The sequence below is a fragment of the Helicoverpa armigera genome, chromosome 8, assembly GCF_030705265.1.
Source record: "Helicoverpa armigera isolate CAAS_96S chromosome 8, ASM3070526v1, whole genome shotgun sequence".
NCBI lineage: Eukaryota > Metazoa > Arthropoda > Insecta > Lepidoptera > Noctuidae > Helicoverpa > Helicoverpa armigera.
The window spans coordinates 5,052,722-5,073,277 of record NC_087127.1 but is presented as its reverse complement, the minus strand read 5'-3'; the positions used below and the strand labels follow the sequence as shown (position 1 = coordinate 5,073,277).

The 20,556-nt window shown below is 34.9% G+C and overlaps 1 protein-coding gene across 1 annotated transcript in view; it reads right to left on the bottom strand.

Moving 5' to 3' along the window:
- Positions 1–20,556, bottom strand: part of LOC110372852 (beta-3 adrenergic receptor) — a 122,172-nt gene that overhangs the window by 40,550 nt on the left and 61,066 nt on the right. The gene's annotated exons all lie outside the window — the stretch shown is intronic.

The following is a 20,556-nucleotide window of genomic DNA, read 5'->3' as shown; positions in this document are numbered from 1 at the left end:
AAGAAAAAACTGCGATTTGGAGCTCGAAAGTTGAAACTTTGGCACTAGGGACGATACCACTAAGCTCCTCGGTACGAAATTCCGTACTGTTTTCCTGTAAATGGCCTAGAAAAGAATAAGTTTTAAGTTCAATAAAATGGGTATCCGTCAATTTGCCCTACCAACAATGCAACATTATGAAAAAAAATATTATTATAATAAAAAAAAAATTTTGGGACCTACTTATTTCTTTAACTCTTCTGTAAAAAGTTGAAGTCCATCGGAATTTACGTAAGGTTTTTGGTTGTTTACTCATTTTAAATTTCATTAAATGGTTGATAACGGCAGAAAACATAGACAGTTTGAGAATAACTGGCTCTCGTCATGTTTTTATATATGCAAGTTAGTGTTAAAGTGTTCTGGAACATCGACTACACCATGTTACTACCCAGTTACAACACAATTGTGTCAACATTGCACACTGGTTACAAACCAAACGCAAAGTTTCTAAAATGTGTGGTTACAACTTAAGCTGTAAAGTATCGACACAGCGACCACACAAAGGTACTGAATCTAGTTTCCGTCACATTTTTACTGAACCGTTACAACACATAAAAGCTAATCCCTACACAGTCACGTTGTGTCGTACCTGTTACGAAACTGTTGCGACTTGTTACATCTTTATCATATCTGCGACCAAAAATGGCTGTATGGGTGCACAATTACTAGAGAATTCACATAATATTAATACACCAATTAATTTACTATGAATTCCAAGTAAGATGCCAGGGTCAGTAATACCATAGCACTTAACACTAGTAAATCAACACAGTCTTTTATTGTTCGATATTGAAAATTATTCCAGCGAACAGTCATCATTATGCAATTGTATTCCGACGCTTGAATAAATGCGATCCAATACATCATACTCGCAGTCACGTCATCGCGTACATATTGTACGAATAATAGATAACCATCTCCAACGTTTTCCTTTTAAATATTATATAGGAAAGGGGATATTTTGTTCTGTTTTCGCCAGTAACGTATGCTCGCTTGACGTTGCAATAAATCAAAGATTAAGGCTGTATTCAAACCGACTGTCAGCCGCCGAATGTGAGAACGTTACGCAGTTTATTGTATTTACATACATATTCACTTTTTCGTTCACATCTAACTGACGATACGTTGTGCGTAATATGCATAGACGCTTTCATAGACGCTGACTTTCGGCGGCTGACTCAGATTGGTTTGAATACAGCCTTATACCAATCAGCCAACCCTAGGCTTTTAATATGTGACGCTCTGAACATTTCGCAATATTTTTTATTGCTTTTGATTTACTCACACTCCAGTCTTTTATGCTTAAAGGTCATATTGAAATAATATTTTGTACGAAAAATTTCATGTGAAGCTTTTAAATTCGTATTTGCATGCATGTCATGAAATTGAGTGTTCTTGTATATTGCATCTATTAAAAATATATAATGATGAAGTTTTTTTTTTATAAAGAAAGTGAGAGAATTTCGTTATTAAAAAAAAAGCAAACAATTGTAACCATATTATTTTTTATATACTTGTGTCATTCGTATTTTGTTTTTTATAAAGTAACATCATAACACAGCATTCTTCCTTTTCCATGGAAGTTCCTCAAACGCCTCAAATGAATGATCAGCATGAGTTTATTTTGTGAAGATTAATGATCACCCTTGGGCTGTTTTTGTTTTCTGATACAAATTACCTTGGACCTTATAATTTTCAAAATTTCTTCAAAGATCATGAAACAAAAACTTTTCGTAAGTGCCTTTGTACAAGCTCTCGTCCGATTTTACTTGTGTACCGAGGAAACTTTCCGCACATGGATAAAAATACAATATTATACATGATTATAAATACATGCCTAAATCCTTATTCGTAGGTATTTATCTTATTAACTAATTAATAGGATTTCAAACAAACTGAAAAATTCCTAGTAAATATTAATTGAATCCTCGTATTTCTGAAATCGTGTACAAATGTCCTTAATTACTTTCTTAGCAGCATTTTAATGTTTTATATGCGACCCTACTACTCCGACACAATGGTCAGAATCCAACATAATTCTCATATACAAGCTGTTGATTTGCATCCGTGCCATATTCAAGGAGGTAATTATGCTAATGATTCTCGACCCAAATCAATAAAAAAATTGGTACGTAATTTTTTTTCTTTATTTTTTTTCGGAATTCCGTAAATGTCATCTAGCCTTATTTAAACTTGGCGCGTATGTTACTGGCGTTAAAACCGTGCTGCACCCTCACACAAACGCAAACACAAAGCATACGCAACGATCACTCATAAATTTCATTCATAAAATTGGATTACTTCGGAAATACCACGACATTACAATGACAAAAAAAGCAGTGCATATTAGTTATTTCCCATCTACTGTAATTCCAATCGATTATTTACGTATTGTATGTCCTCCTCCTTAACTATGGCACAAATGCAAATCAACACCTTGTATAAGAAAGGTGACCCTGACGATGTTGCAAATTACAGGCCAATAAGTTTACTACCATGCCTTTACAAATTGTTCTCCTCGCTGATAAACCAAAGAATAAGTATCACATTGGAATTAAAACAACCCATGGAACAAGCAGGGTTTAGGAAAAGTTTCTCAACTATAGACCACATCCACACCTTGGAACTAATAATAGAGAAATATCAAGAAAGGCAAAGGGCTCTTTACATCTGCTTCATAGACTACAAAAAAGCCTTCGACACCGTCTCACATTCAAGCATATGGAGAGCCTTGCTAGAGCAAGGAGTAGAAAAGGTATACACTCAAGTGTTAAAAAGCATCTATAGCAACAGTTCAGGAAGAGTTAAATTAGAGAGAATCGGCCCAAGTTTTCCTATTGAAAGAGGAGTAAGACAGGGCGACCCAACCTCCCCAAAACTGTTCATTGCCATCCTGGAACATATAATAAGAGGGCTAGATTGGGAGTCGAAAGGCTTGCATATAGACGGCAAATACCTCAGCCACCTCAGATTTGCTGACGACTTGGTGCTTTTTTCAGAATCAAGCTCGCAACTGCAAGATATGATCCAATCATTAAACATAGCTAGTCAAAAGGTAGGGCTTCAGATGAACCTTACAAAAACAATGTTGATGACAAACAGCACGGAAGAGCCAATATCAGTGGAAAACGAAAAACTGAAATACACGAACAAATATGTGTACCTCGGAAAGCAAATAAGTTTCGAACATGATAGTAACTACTTAGAAATCGAGAGGAGAACTCAGCTTACTTGGATTAAATATTGGAGCTTAAAAGAAATTTTTAAAAGTAATATGCCGATCAATGTTAAAAATAAAACCTTGTCAAGCTGTATTCTACCATGTCTAACGTATGCCTGCCAAACGTGGAAATACACAGAAAAAATAAAAAGAAAAATTACAACTTGCCAACGGGGCCTAGAAAGGAGCATGCTCAAAATCAAAAAAAGAGACAAAATAAGACATTCACATATAAGAAGCGTAACGAAAGCTACTGATGCGCTCACCTACGCAAAGAAGCTTAAATGGAAATGGGCGGGTCATGTAGCAAGGCTCACGGATGAACGATGGACGCTAAGAGTAACTAAATGGAGTGGCCCAAGTGGGAAACGCAAAAGAGGAAGACCGCTTACAAGATGGGCGGACGATATAGTAAAGCTAGCTGGTGCTAAATGGATGCAAGCAGCTCAATATAGAAACAACTGGGATTCCTTGGAGGAGGCCTTCACCTGCGGAGGGGTTCTTGCAAACTGATTAATTAATAACCAAAACTTTTTGTATATATTTTTTTTTTGCAAGAAATTAATAAAGGCTTTTTTATTTTTATTATATGCGACCCAGTTGAATAAATTATTACGTGAAGAAGTGTCAGCTATTTTTCATTTAGGTTTTATGGCTTCAAGATTTTTAATGATTCTTTTATTAGGTTGAAACGTCTTGCCTTAGTCAGTATTGATTATCTAGTAGAACAGTTTTTTAAGTGGTTAAAAAAATGGCATTCCACATTTCGCTGAAGCCGCTTTTTTTTCAGTATTTTTGAAGATTTTTAAGTGATATGCATAAAATAATGTTTAAATATTTTTTCTTACTCAATTATGTCCGTACACAGGTAACAACATGGTAACAACAAATTCGTCTTATTTGTGTTGACACTGTTTCAACAAACTGTTATTTTATCCGCTTTTCTCAGCAATGGATTAGGGAAAGTGTTTGTACAATCCTCTTCGATTCCTTGTATTATTTCTTTCCACAGGTGTTGATCGTGCTATCTAAGATGGGTTTTACGGTATTTTTACGTATTTTCTTGAATTATTTTTACTTGGAAAACATTTTCAAGTGATATTCTAAATTAGCTATTTTGCTGCAATGTCACCAGCGTGGCCCGATGAAAAAAAAAGGCAATTTAGTCGGAAATAATCATCGATATATATGTACTACGTACTAGATAGAACGTTCCGAACAAAAAGCTTACCACACTGAACTGCAGTGCAGACTATGCAGTGCCCAAAATGGCAAATCAGAGCGATTTTGACGCCTGCGTCAGATGGATGTCTATGAAACGACAATTATAAAATAGAAAATACATATCAAGGTATAAACTTACACATATAAACTATTCGAGAGTCAAGTTAGTAAAATTACACGCTGTTCATGCTATTACAACGCTTGTATATCATACTTTTCATTTATAATTCAATTTTACAAATATGCATTAATTTGTTCCCGCCCGCCATCTTAAATTATGGATTAAGAAAATCGTGCAGAAACAGATGTGCCATAAAACTGGCAGTAGGTAAAATATCAATGAAAACAGACTTCACTTTGTCATGGTATGTTCTTACTTTCAAGAAAAAATAATTAAATTCGCGAAAATTTGTGATAGCCCTCTTAAGAAAAAAAACATCGTAATTAATATTAAAAACTCTAAAAATAAGTTCCTGGTTTTAATATATTACATGATTTTGCATTCAATTAGATATAAATAAACTTTTTGATATATTACATGATTTTGAATTCACTTAGATATAAACTTTTTGAGTAATGAAAAATGTAGGCAAAATACGAGCGACACTTCAGCAATTAACATCAATGAGGATGACTACGTGCCTAAATACGTCAACGAGATGTCAACAGACGACATATGCGGGTAAATTATTTGTATGGATGTTCTTGTCTATCGCTAGAATATATGTCAATGGAAATAATGTAGCTTCCCAACAGTAAAAGTATTTTTCAAATCGGTTCAGTGGTTTCAGAGTTTTTAAATAGGTAGTAGGTATATTAGTATAGATAAGATTTTTTGTCATATTAATCTATACATATAATAAATCTGTAAAAAAAGTGTGTCTGTACATTGAATATATTAAAAAAAAAATAATTGGGTGGGGTTTAGAAACACTAATGGAACACAAATCCAAAAAAAAAATTCTGTCTGTATGTCTGTATGTCTGCATGTCTGTATGTCTGTATGTCTGTAAATAAATCTGTAAAAAAAGTGTGTCTGTACATTGAATATATTAAAAAAAAATAATTGGGTGGGGTTTAGAAACACTAATGGAAAACAAATCCAAAAAAAAAAAACTGTCTGTATGTCTGTATGTCTGCATGTCTGTATGTCTGTATGTCTGTATGTCTGTATGTCTTTATGTCTGTTTGTTTGTACACGCTAATCTTCCGAACTACTGAACGGATTTCAATGATTTTTTCTTTGTTGTATTTGTATTAAGCCTGGTCAACATATAGGCTATAATTTATCTTCGAAACTTGAAGACCTGATGCGGAACACCAAATGACCAACAAAACTATAAGAGATACAAAAATGGTGCCATGGCAAAAATTGTTTCATATGATGAGCATTTTCAGCTGAAATAATAAATTTTAAGATCTGGAACACCTGATGTGGAACCCCAAGAGCCCAGCTTCTCTGTACCATATACAGGTATGACGTTTTAGCAAAAGTTGTTCAATTTGATAAGCACTTTCTATTGACTTATAAAAATTGAAGATGTAAAACACCTGATGTGGAACTCCAGGGGCCCAGCTAGACTATAGCATATAGAGGTATGACGTTTTAGCAAAAGTTGTTCAATCTGATAAGCACTCTCTATTGACGAAAAAACATCGAAGATCTGGAACACCTGATGTGGAACTTTAAGAGCAATACTACTGTCTTGAAATGTATAGAAATGAATGTTATGAAATAGGTATGGTGAATCAAAAAAAGTAATTAGTCCTTCTTTTAGGTAACCCTAAAATGATGGACACGTATTTTTTCTTTTCTCCTTCTCACAAACAAATAATAACGAAGATTAACACGCTTGAATTTTGTGTTAAGTCACTGCTTAGTACAAATTTCACATACCTGTTGCGTTATATCTCATTATTATTTTGTATGTCTCTTCCAGACCTCGGGACTACAGGGTTCCGAATTTTTGGGAGGCAAAACGTGGGGCCGAAGCCAACACACTGAAGCCCTTTTGAGACAATGAAATGGTGACACAAAACCGACGATTATCCCTTTATACACTACAGGAATGTACCCAAGGACTATCCCCGGTTCAGTGCTAAACTATTGCTATCTATGGATGAAAACTACTTGGGCTATTGTGATGGGATGCTAATGGACTAGGAATGGGGAAACTACGCGAACTATGGCACCTGCCGATAACAATGTATAAGATACATGTAAAAATGGCAGGTGGAGAGTTGCCAGCTCATTTACTGGGCCTCCGGGAATCACTCACTGTATAGCAACAAGAGGGCAACAGGGACATGAGCGGCTGAAGTGTGAGGATACCTAGGCGGATTTTAAACGCAGATTACGCGCTCCATGTGCGTCACTTACCACGAGGCACCTATCCTCCGAGCACGGCTACTAACCCTGCTCTAGCGACTCCACTCTGGACGGCCAAGCCAAGCCAGAGGCGTGAGACCTACCCCCGTCATGGTTCACTCCGACCGGCCGGAGATTGGGGACAGTATACTCTCCCTGGAGAACTCAGTATATATAGCCCCGCGGGGTCGCTACTCCCCGTCATCAGCCTCAGATGTCCTGCGGTGCTTATATCTCATTATTATTGTCGTTATTATCTCAAGAGCCTTTGTCCCAATTATGTTAGGGTCGACTTCCAGTCACGATGCAACTGAGTACCAGTGTTTTACAAGGAGCGACTGAATTCAATATCAGACGATTCAGATCTGTGATTTTGCTGACCTCGTAGTCGCTGGCATAAGGGACAGGATCCGCGTACGAAGTCGCGGGCAGAAGCTATTGAATAATAAATACCGAGTCGACGACTTACAAGTTATAGTTTACACGAAGAAATGTAGGAAATGTGATTTAGTGTTAATTTTCTTTGATTTAAAAATGAAAAGTAATTTATATAATGACAACCAGCTGTTTGTATTCTCACACATATCTTAAGTTGTTGAATGCTTAGATATCAAGTTAAATATAAAAGGTCATATCACTGTCATGTCCTTAAATAATATTATTGTCAGAAATTAAGTGAACAACTTCAAAATTAATAAAGTATTTTAAATTAAAGTAGATTTAAATAAATTGATCGTTCATTTAACAATTCATTAAGTTAACATTCACACTTTTTCAGACTTTTCCAATAAAACTGCAAAAATAACACAATACTTGCAATCTACAGTTAAAATAATACAAAGCCAAATTCTCTAGCTTTCCCTCAGGCTACCCGTTTGAAACTAAGCAAATATCTTTTGCACCCAAAAGTCCTGCACATTTTGAACAATCTTTTTGTTTCACACCGTTTCAACTTTTCATAGTTTTTGACAAGCCATGCGTATGACGAGGGTCTCGGTGCGGCGACAGTGTGGCCAACTATAAAACTACAAAGGAATCGGATTTTCATTATAAAACATGGCAACACTTTGTTTGTTTTTATTTTCTGTCTGTGGTCGCGTGGAATTTAATAAACGTTGATTTGCGGTAGACTGATATTGTTGTGGGATTGTGTGCTTTGAAGAAGTTTATAGCTAGTAATGAAAATATATTTTTTACACGTAGTTTTTATTTAATTTACTACTGGCCACACGTAAGTTCTTTATCCAAAAATGCTCCCTAATGCAAAGAAAAACAAAAAAAAAGTGTTAGAGAAACCTAGACAGGTCAGCTTTGTACAAACGCCTGCAAAGCTTGGCCTCAGGGGCATAGAATTTCGGACACAGTAAAAGGATTTCTTCATAGAAAAACGGTATCGTATGACAAAAGAAAACTGTCCCTCGTTAAGTGAAAGGTCAAAGTATACATAATTAGCGCCTCCCACTCTAGGCCTGTCGGCTTTGATGATAACTAACGTGTCTTCTACTGGCTTCAGACTACTTATTTGCCGTGATAGGGGGGCGTGGTTGTCTTCAATAAGATGATATTGGCAATACTGCAACCTTCTTTGATGACGTCCTTCTAGCTAGACGATTGTCGGCAACTGAATAACCAACTGCGCAGGACATATCACAAGCATTTGCGCAGGTACACTCACTATTCTTTCACTCTCTTAGCTCGATGGGACGGTAATCCGACACGACCGAAGAGTGATCACCTTCTTTGATACAAAAGTAATGTTGATGTCTTTATTATTTTATTTACCTATGTTTAATCAAAGTGTTTATTTTATCCTGTACTTATTGAATACTTTAACGCTATTAAATAATCTTTAAATGTATTTTAAGAGAACCACCACCCACTTAAAGCCGGTGCTACACCGCCTTACTCAACAAAAAGTTTTCAACACTTTGTTACGAACATCAACACGTGATTGCTCTTGTGTAAACGACCTTACCATTGACGCTAGCACAACGCAGAACGATGTTTACTTTTGAAATTGAATCGAGCTCAATCAGTACATGTTAGCACTTTTACCAGTACCTACGTACCTGCTTGCGTTAGAGCATTTAACGAATTGGAGACGAAATTGCCGTGTCTTCGCCTCTAGCGGGTTTAAAAGTCAAGTTCATCTTCGTGTTTGTCAATGGATAGAAAACTTTTTCCAAGAAAATAAAACCGAAAGGAAAAGCTTCTCGTAAGTCTGATACCTAAATACCCACTATGCTGGAAAACGTATTACAATAGGTTCAGCCAATCGTTACCTAATCGTGCACAAACATACATACAGGTCAACTGAGAACCTCTTTTTTGGAATCGGTTTAAAAATGTATGCATAATCTACCACTATTTCTTGGGTACCCTACGCGACATTATAGCTTAGAAGCTAATTTAGCTTAGAGATTTGTTCTCTTGGCGGTTCCGGTTGGAAAGATGCTCCAAGCTACTTGCACTCCATCAAAATAAAATGAAAGGCGAGGGCGAACAAATAAAGTCTCATATGCTTTGAACGATCTATATTGATTGTTCCGTTTGTTTGATTACAATAGCATTCAATACTGTGTACATGATTTGGTTTCTACTTGATTAACTTGGGGTCTGTTTTGTTGGTTCTGAATAAGAAAGGGTATTTAATTTGTTTGGTTGAAGGCGTAAATGAGGAAACTTAATTAAACGGTACTTATTGCGGATTGAAAGTAATTAAATTAAATTCATAAAAAAACGATTTTTTTTTTCAGGAAAGTATTCTTAACATTCAAGTATTGTTTATGTTTTGTCCTATTGAAAAATTCAGACTCACAATAAAAAAAATACACTTATTTTCAAAAATGGAGCAGCCCAAATCAATTAACGATTCATAATCCATGTTCGAAACAATACAACTAAACGAGTCATAAAAACAAACCGTTCGACGATTTGAATTTGTTCTAAAAATAAAATTGAAAATGTTCGTTTGTTTCGATTTTTTTTTTCCGTTTCGTTCTGAATGTATGCAGCCAGTACAATACGCTTTCAGGGTATAATAGTAGAGAGGTCAGTACAATGGCTATTGGTTTAGGTAACTCGCAAAGGGTGGTGACCCTTCTGAAAAAAACCTGTTTAAATGTTTCATAATATTATCTATTTATTTAGGCAGCTATACGTACATGGTAATTATATTTTTAACAGTACACCTGCGTTTCAACTGCTGCTGCTATTTCAAAGAGGTTTTTGTCTTTAATATGGTCGTAAAGACAGATGTTACTTGTAAGATGATGGCAGATAGAAGAGTATGGAAGGAGAAAATATGCTGCGCCAACCCTAAATAAAATTGGGATAAGGGCATAATGGCAAAATTCTAAGCAAATTATATTACGGAAGAATTTATAAGAACCTATAAGCTCATAATTATATCTCAAATAAGAATCCTAGATCCATGATAAATCCTCTACCTCCTTGCTACTGGACCAAAGAAAAATATTTACTACTAGCTTTTGCCCGCAACTTCGTTCGCATGGAATAGTGACTACCAGCAGATTTTTGATTTGACCAATAGATGGCGCTACCTATATGTCCGGAATAATTTTATTTTTATTTTTTTTTGTAATAAAAACTATCCTATGTCCTTTCTTAAGTTTCAAACTATGTCTGTACCAAATTTCACACAAATCGGTTCAGTAGTTTAGGCGTGAAGAAAAGACAGACAGACAGACAGAAAGACAGACAGACAGACAGACAGAGTTACTTTCGCATTTATAATATTAGTTTGGATTACGTCTTTTCCTACAAAGTAAACGTACAAAAAGCCAATTAGTAGTAAGAATGTTCATCAGAACAATATTCAGGTTATTGCGTATTATTCCCACGTATGAACGGATGTCTACTCGTACGGTTTCTTAAGCCTTGATGTTAGAAGCGTTTTCCGGTCTTTATTTGCTTCTCGCCCTTTTTCTGTTCTATTTACTTACTCGTCGAAGTATCGAGAAAACAGTTTTAGATTAAATACGTATCAATAATTATAATAAATCTAATAGAGAAGTAGAATAGTACCTAGTCAGATTTATAACTGGCTTATAACTCTGGTGAATTAAAAAAAACTATAACCTTACTATATGGAAGTCCGCTACGTGTTTCTTTTTTATAGTTTTGAAATAAGTCGTCGATTTTTTAGATTATTTCATTGCATTTTTTACCATTACTAAAACACCTATTTTGCTGCCGAATGTATTACTTAGTAAATAAACTAAGTAGGTAAAGTCCAAGTTTCTATTTTACGAAGCTTTAAACCTGTATGTACGTTTAATCAAAGAGATGGCCACACTGTCCCCAGCACAGTACAGTTACGTACAAAGCGCTTGTAAATAACTCATAACGTCAACCTTTGCTTTACTACGGTCAAATCTAAATTTTCCACTCGCCTGTCCACAAAGGTGTGTTGCGAAAAAGTTGGTTAAAAATGTTCATGGTGCTTAATTGCTTCCGTAGGTTTTTAAAAATGTGTCCTTTTTGTGAAGCAGTTATTAAATTGTAAATTATCCTATTACTTGCCTCCGCACGCGGTTTTACCCGTTAGGGCTACCTAATGGGCTAACGACATCTATATTTCAAATCGCTCGAGTAGTTTTGAGATAAGCACGATCAATAAAACAAACAAATTCTTCAGCTTTATTATTACTAGCACAAGAGTTAAACATTATCATCTCTCATTGCTTATGTAATGGCTTCTTTCATTAGATTTGATCAAAACAAAACTTTTAAATCTCAAAAATTCGAATCTATCTTTCTACAGACCCCTAAAAAATAAAAAAGTATTAATGAATCACTTCTGTCTGCACCTCAACTTGCTAATGAACGGAGGATGATAAATCGTTACGTTGAAAAGCTGTTGTTTCACGTTGAAAAACTTTCCAATCATATATCTCATGGGACTTATTTATGCATATGATTGCACTATGATCATGGTGTAGCTAGATATTAGGTATAGAAGACATCAACCTAACTTTTCACAATAGTAGAAGGTTAATGTTCGATCGGTATAATTTGACAGGTTCTGGTAGGTTAAGCTGCTGTCGTTAGTACCATAGTGATTTGGTCATAATACTTAAAGTAATATGTAAATAAGTATCATATAAGTAAATAAACACAACAAAAAAAATACCATCATATGAATTGATAATAATTTCTTCCTCTTTAGGAGGAAGGTTAAAAATAGAAATCCTCGGTGTGCAAACAGTAATAGATTATTATTTTTTATAGTGTATTGAATAAAAAGGAAGAAACAACCTTTCCTCCTTTATTATCGTCCATTGCCTTGTTAGTTCAATACTCGCATAGCTTCGGATAATATAATAACATGACGGTGTAGGTGGACCACCAATAGTTACCTACACCGGCTTTTCTACAAGTATACCTTCAGAAAAAGTGTTAACATTTTAGGTAAACGGGACAACTGAGACTTTGCCGTTCGTCCCTCCGACGGTCACCAGGCTGTATCTCAATTCTCACAGACCATGATAATTAGTGATGAATTACCGTTGACGCTATAACAACAAATACTTACTGAAAACTGGAATGAAATAAACATTTTAGGGGTCTCACTTACAACAGACTTAATTCTTTGCTCCTTTTACATATATTGGTACCTACGAAACCCTTCGTGTGGAGTCCGACTCGCTCTTACCCAGATTTTGTTTTGTGGCGTCGTTTTGACATAGCAACATTTATGAAGGTCAAGTTCAAATGTTTTTCATAAAACATGCAATATTATCGAATATAATAACAGCAAGAATGTTCCGAAAATATCATTAATAGCTCGTTAATCCATATTAATACCGCCACAAACATTTTTATATCACATCCGTTGACATGGTGTTGGTCATCTTCCTGTGACCATGTTGTCTCATTGTGACGGACTTCCTTGATCTCGATAATAAAGAAAACAATTTGTAGGACAAAAATGCGATGAATATTTTCAGAATTCAAAGTATTTATTGCAATTTTTATTCAGCTCTTGAGATTTATCCTTTGTACACCAGCAATATTTTTTTTTCTCTTTAAATTACAAAGTATTTTTTTAAATGGCTATTTGATATCTACTCCATATGTAGTACATGGAATGTTAGTACCTTTATATAACTCATAATGGAATATATTAACTCTATACTGGAAGTTTGTATGATTATGCCTATTTATTCTAGAAATTACCACCACTTTGTTCTACGTATTGAGTACCTACATTTATTTCACAAACGCCAAAGTATTGAAAGGATCTTTAACATATCTACTTCAATACTTTGACAACAAACGGCGCAAATCCGAAATGGAAATAGGCATTTTACATGATTCGTTCCAGTTGGGAGCCAAGACTGTTCATGCATGCTAACGTCATTCCTATTGAAACGAAGGTCTCAACGTTCTATGCGATTTGGACACCCGTGCCGACTACGAATTTTCGAGTTACCTCAGAGAATACGGGTGTATTTACCTGACTGGCAAGAAGGATTATTTGTTAAGGTGCTTTTGTACTTTAAAAAAAAGATTTATTACATACAATGTTGTTACATGTTCGTTTGAAGAGATACTTCAGCGCTTATTTCTAAAAGTTATTTGGTGTTTTACTGTTATGTAAAAAGTATTTTCCTAGCTTTACTTTCTAATTCTCCCTTTCACCTTACATTTTTATAATTTTGGATCCCAAAGAAAACATTAGCGTTGCACTTCTATTCATGTTCAACTCTAAATTCAAGTACCTAAATTGAAAACCTAACTGAATGTACCTACATAGTGCTGATTAACACTTTTTCAATCAACGTTCGGCCAAGTGATTTCATAAGATGTAGTCGTTCATGGATGGCACAAGTCATTCAGTCATACTGTAGTAGCTTTAACTGCGACTGCGACATAAACATAGACTAGACACAGATAAAACCAAACTCGATAAAATCCAACGCAAATATTCTACACAGCAAACAGTTCAACAAGCGTTCTGGTCTGATGAAAGTCCGTCTATTTCCCATTCGCTATTCGTCGTTCATTCAGAACAATTTCCTCCGGCGACGCCCAATAAACTGCAGTTAGTTAGATTCAGTTATATTCAGTTTAGTATTCAATTCGATAAGTTTATGCGGCCAGTGTTTAAATACAGGATCTAGTTGGAGTTTGCATCTAACCACTTCCATGTTCCGTGGTTATACAGTTGTAGTCAATTAACTTTGCCGTTGTGAAGTTAGCTGCTAGTGACTTCAGGGTAGTCCAATTGGACGAACAAAGTACTACAGCTGTCGTGAAATTACTTAGCTGCCTGACTTATCAACGATCGACACATTTGGCTGTAGCTTAGCTAGAAGCTTTGAGCTCCTCGGCCAGTCTTTTTATAAAAAAACGTAAATTCATACTTTACTAAAACGAAAATGATATGCGTGCCAATTAAGAAAGGAATATACTGTTTTTGTGTCACAGCTCAATAAGTATGCATAGCCACTTACATGATGAAATTAATAAGCTAGCAAGAAATTAAAAGGTTTCCCTCCAGACAAAGGTAATCTAACTTTTATAAAAACTCTATAAAGTTCTTTGACCAAACTTGATTGTTTTCTACAAAATTAATGAATTTAAGTTATTCTTCTTAGTTCATAATATCTTAACTAAAAATTAATTAACATTGAAATTACCCATTATATTCTTTGGACTTAATAATTTAAAAGAACAAAAACATACTGAATCATTCAGGGTGAAGTCAAAAATGCAGACGAATTAAAGATTTATTTTTCATTCCGTTCACTGAAGCGGGAATAAAAACGCATGATAAAATGCTGCTATTGTTTACCGTTACAAAAATACGATAGCTACAAAAAAAAACTGTTTCTTTTTTTTTATATGCTTTTTAACTTCATGGTGGAGTAGACTTCTATTATCTACGTAGAAGAATACTTTGAAGGTACTTAATCATCATTTCATTAACCCAAAAACGTACAAAAAACTTCGAACTGTTTCTTACCTGATAGCCAGAAGGGTTGTTTGTTTAATTTTAGGTAAGCCTTATAAACCACGATACATCAAAGCGGTCATAGTTGCGACATACCTAGAGGGTTTTGTGAAACATAGGAGAAACGGCAAGAAACTATTTTTTAGTTTTCTTTACGTTACTTAGACGCCACGGTAATCTTTGAGAAAATGGGCAAGTGAATTGTAATTTGATGTATTTTTAGATGACACAGCGGATCCTATTTGTGTTTGATTTAACAAATATCCAGTATCCAGGTATGTTATTTATTTCAGTATTAAGTTTTTACCTTCCATACCTATGAATATATCAATTATAATCAGTATTCATTTCATCGTATGTTAAGCGAGAGAGCACACCTGTCGGCGATGCAATATCTCGTCGAGGGGTATTCGTCTTATTGAATAGGTATTCGTAATATATCTGCGCTTATGTCGTCGTTTAAAGATGTGGTAGCCTATTGGTTAAAGCACTCCTTTAGTAAATATGCTAGCTCGCACCTGCTCGCACCTAACCCACAAGTGCAAGTGTGATAGGTCAATTCTAGATTAGGCACATGTAGCTTTTCTAATGCCGCTCAATAAATATGTTGACAGCTTCTTAAGTATAATTAGCCAAGAAATATGAAAACAATCTGTAGTTTTAACAAAGATTAAATGTACATATACATAACTAAATGAAACTTAATAAATAACTTTAAATATCAAAAACAACTGCACAACATTGAAACTTATAAAACTTAATCAAAATCTTGAATAAGACACGCTCTCTAGCGACATCACATGAATTTATTATTGTAAATTCTGTACCTAAGTGCAGTCCGTTGCACTGAGAGCATCAACCTGGTACAATGCGGGCCCGCAGCGTAACGCAGCGATTCGCAGCGATCCGCAACGGTCTGCAGCGGCCCGTGACATGCTTTGTGCGATGAAATCTGACGCCTGCGGCTTTAGCTTTGTACTGTCCTTTCTTGAGTTCTGTCTTTGAAACTGCGTATTGGCTTAGCAAGGAAGAGGGGGAGATAAGTATTGTATGTTCTTGGTTTGCTGCCTCAGCTGGTCTCGTTTGAAAGGATATAATATGCTCAAAAAAAGCGGGAAACCCTTCTACAAGCCCCGTCTTGTGGCTGAGCATGTCATCAGCATCACAATTTTTGTTTTATAATTATGTCGTTTTTGGCTAAGATTGTCCTTATGAAAAATTACACGATCTTCGTTATGGTATTTTACAGATGATCCTGTGTGTTTATACAGTGATTTTGCGAAAAAAAAGCATTTTCATCGCTACATTCTCACTTTTCGCCTGCAATTATCTTACTTTCAACGGTGATGAACGATGATGATGAAGTTATTACAAACGCAGTTTACTACGAAACTACCACGTCATGCCCGTGATGTGTTTGTCTGTGGAGAGTGACGTAAACTTTCCGTAATGCAACTATTCCCAGAAGAGAGTTATCACAATAGTTTTCCGCAAAGGATGGTCCAACAAACGGCAAACACAGAACTAAATTGGATGAGGAACCGTCAAAATCTAAACTAATATAATAATGAGGATATTCTTTGTTTTTTTGGATCCGAAAAGGCTGCGAAATAGTAAAAAAAATCTTTCACTATTGGAAAGCTTCACTACCCCCGAATAACATAGGCTATATTTTTCCTCCAATAAGTTTTCATCAATTTTAAAACTTAAATTTTATTATGCAAAATTTTCTCCAGAAATATTTATTTCAAGTATTATATTTTACTTCCTACCACAGCTAATACAGAAGTTTGGAATTCTCTTCAGATAATGAGTGCGTATAACTTTTGGCGGCAGCTGTCACTTTCGTGGGAAAACTCGCGCCATGCGAGTCTTGAACATTCAAACTTGGAATAACTTGGAACGTATCTTTTTAAGCATATTGCAAACGAACTCGGAACTGAGGAAAAAAGGTTAATTTCAAAATGTGGTGTATTGAAATCCGAACAAAATGTTTTCAGATAAGGAAATAATTAAAGAAGTAGCTAGGTGTAATAGGAATGGGTTTTTTCCACATTTATAAAATCAAATCTTACTACTCAACATACATACAATATAGTCAAAATCATCAGAAATCTATGAAAAGCTTAATCTTATTGTGAACGTTCGAAGAAACCGAAACATCAACGGAAAATTCTTAAGAGTTTTATTTCGTTTTCAGAAAACCTACTAAATCAATAGCTTTGCTACAGGTTCAGCCAGTCACTTTATAGTAAAGATATACTTACTTACTACTTAATTTCATCTTTGAAATATGTTTAAATAGGTATCTTTTAACTGTAACGTACTTATTCTTTCTCCTTTATTAAATCACCTACAGTTTATAAGTGTCCAAAGTCAACCCTCCACAGACATACACACACACATAAATAATTATAAAACCTCGCACCAATTAACTTGTACCATTCCAACTTAGTCCAACAGCAACAAGAAAGTGTATTGTCTAACGCTATTACGGTACGCTCCGTAGGTTGCTCTACTAATTCATTTACTTGGTAAATATAGTGCATGTTCAGAACACAACATTATTATGTGGAGCAACTTTGAGTGCCTATTAAGACGCACCTGCTTGTTTGAACGACGATTCTATAACAAAGTTAGCGACGGGAAAAGTGGTCGTGCAAACAATTTTAATAAAATGACAACTTCAACGTTCCAGTGTTATTAATCGAGTTTTGTATGGCAAATTATTATCTACATATTTTATGAAGTTCTTAGATCATGTTTGTATTTATTCTTGTATTTTTTGGCGAAAAACATGCCGTAATAACAGTTTTAAAATTACACGCGTAGATATTAAGGTTAATTTATATCGTTGCATTGAACTACACAAGATTTTGAAGATCATAAGCTGAGCTACTTTGTACCTATATAGGTAGAAATGGAAACTTTTTATGTATTATAAAATATACTAAAACTTCCATCATCCGCAATTTCTGAAGACACAATATTTCAAATTCTCAAGAAAACAAGACTTCGCCATCACTGATCTATATGACCACTATAAAGCAACAAGAACAAAGAGACCACTTCTGATTGGCTGCACAAGGAACACAATAAGTATCTCAAGACTTTACAAATGTTTGTGAAGTAACTCCGACGTTGAAATCGTGTTACCCAGCTGAAAACTACTCGTACGACTCAGAGTCAAGATATAAAGCATTATTCGCTAAGTACGTTGTAATAACTGAGTTTGTATTGTGTTGCTTCGAAATAGGTCAAATAGTTCGTAGCAACGTCTAAAGTTAGGTTGTGAAATTGTTACAAACTCCTTGAATTTATTTATGCCGAATGTCATATCTTGTCACGTTAAACCTCCTGTAAAGACGTCTGTTTTTCCTTTCTATTTAATATTTAAACAAACGCATAAATTCAGTTCATAGTATGTGATTAAAAGCATGGAAGCAGATAAGGCACAATAAATTTCGCGCTCGAGTCGTTCAGGATTTTACAAAAGCACTGAATAATTTGTACGACGACGTAATTAAAGACTCCTAAAACCCCTAATCGTCTATTTACTGCCTCGTAAATACACTCACTTAAAGGAGGACATTAAATATTCAAATAAGAAGCCTTATTCTTGATAACGCGCAGTAAAATGGCGGAGATATTCAACGTTTTTAATACGAAAGTCGGCCATTACTGGAAAATTTCGCGCGATAGAAATGGCACTTCGTACCGGACCCCTTTGAATTTCGAACCGAGAAAATTAACATTGTAACTTGACAGTGTTGTTTTTTTTTTCTTTTTTCTTTTTCTTGGACTCTGGCCAATGTGAAGCTGGGATACGGAAGTGTTCTGAAGCTTTTGAAAATGGAATTCATTTGAATAAATTTCTGTTACAATAGTGCTATGCAACGTTTGGTTTCTCTAATGGTTTAAAAGTTAATAATGCTAATATCCTTACATGAAGAAATGCAGAATAATGAGAAAACTATCATCGTTATCTAGACACACGGCAGTGTGTCCGCCAAGTTCGAGCAAAAAAAGCGACACACCGGCCGTGGGTGGCCGTGGTTACACGAACCATTTCGGGCCAAATTCGACCCCCCTGTAACTCAAAATCTATTTTATTTACGCATATCAAATTTCTAGTATCTGTTGAGACCCCCTCACTTATCTAAAATACAAAATTTCATTAATGTACCTATTGTAGGTCTTGAGATATTGACGTCAGAAAATCGCTATTTTTACTATACACTCACTGACTGACTCACTCATCAAAAACCTAGACCACTTCCAATGGTCGCATTGACTTGAAATTTGGCATGGAGGTAGGTCTTTATGTCAAGGTAAAGGGAAAAATCTGAAAATGGCCAAGTGTGAGTCGGTTTCAAAATAATGAAGGTGTTTTATACCCGGTGTAAAATACCCCTAAGGAACTAAAACGAACTAAATTTATCTATATTTATATAATATATCTTCGAATGGTACAAAGGTTTGTATTTAGTCAAAGTAAAGTAAAAATCTGAAAACGGCCAAGTGTGAATCACTTTCGAAAATAACGAATGTGTAACTTTGATCCACGAACATAATATATGATAACATGTCATGTCAGTCAGTTGGTAAATCTAGTCCATTTAGTTAATCTAGTTCATTTCTTTGTAAGAAACATAGTGCATATTAAAAAATCTAAAAGATAGTATAAATGAGACATTTCTTTAACTAACTTCATCATAAGAAAAAAATAAAATGAACAACCTTACAAAAATAAATGAAATCCCACCCAAAACAAAAATGTGAAAGACTGCCAAGTTCGATAATATGGGAATGCTTCGCCTATAAAAGAAGTGAGATCTGAATAAGTACCAAGTTCCATACACGTACCTCAATTAAAAATAGTTACTTTTTAATGATGTTACTTGGCAAGTTTTAATAGAAAATTAAATACTTGATTCATTGCGTTTAGTAGATTTATAACAAGGTGTATGAAAACTTGCCAAGTAACATCATTAAAAAGTAACTATTTTTAACTGAGGTATGTGTATGGAACTTGGTACTTATTCAGATCTCACTTCTTTTATAGGCGAAGCATTCCCATATTATCGAACTTGGCAGTCTTTCACATTTTTGTTTTGGGTGGGTAAGATACACACAAAGTAATAATCTTTTAACATTCCCATATTCCTTAGTGGAATACTAGAAAAAGGATAACATGTACCTATTAGGTAATAAGCAAACAAGATCCAATGAAATACTTATTCTAGAAAGACAGAGCACACAGTTAGAATTATTTAGAGTCACCTAAGTATTTATTTTCGAATAAATCTATCTAGCTAGATACAAAGGTCCTCAAAAAATGCCCGTCCTCTCTTTTTTCACTATCTAGTTATTACACTTGAGTTCACAACACTATTATTCGATATATCGATATCTAGGCTCGAACACACAATAGAGATGAGATTATATCGATAGGAAAAGAACAACGGACGTAATTATTTCTACAATAGAAGGGTCAGCATTAATTTGATTTGAATCGATTTTATTTATTGTTCTTAGATCTAGCTCAATTTAATAAGCATATTGTTAAACTTCGTTATTATCTTATCCAGCTGTTGCGGACATACACACACACAGATTTTGAATACGCACGCTCATATACAAATAAGAACTATTCCTTGTTATTTTTTACATGCAACAAAAAAGAGCAACATCAACAGAGAATTCAATCATAATAAAGTTTAA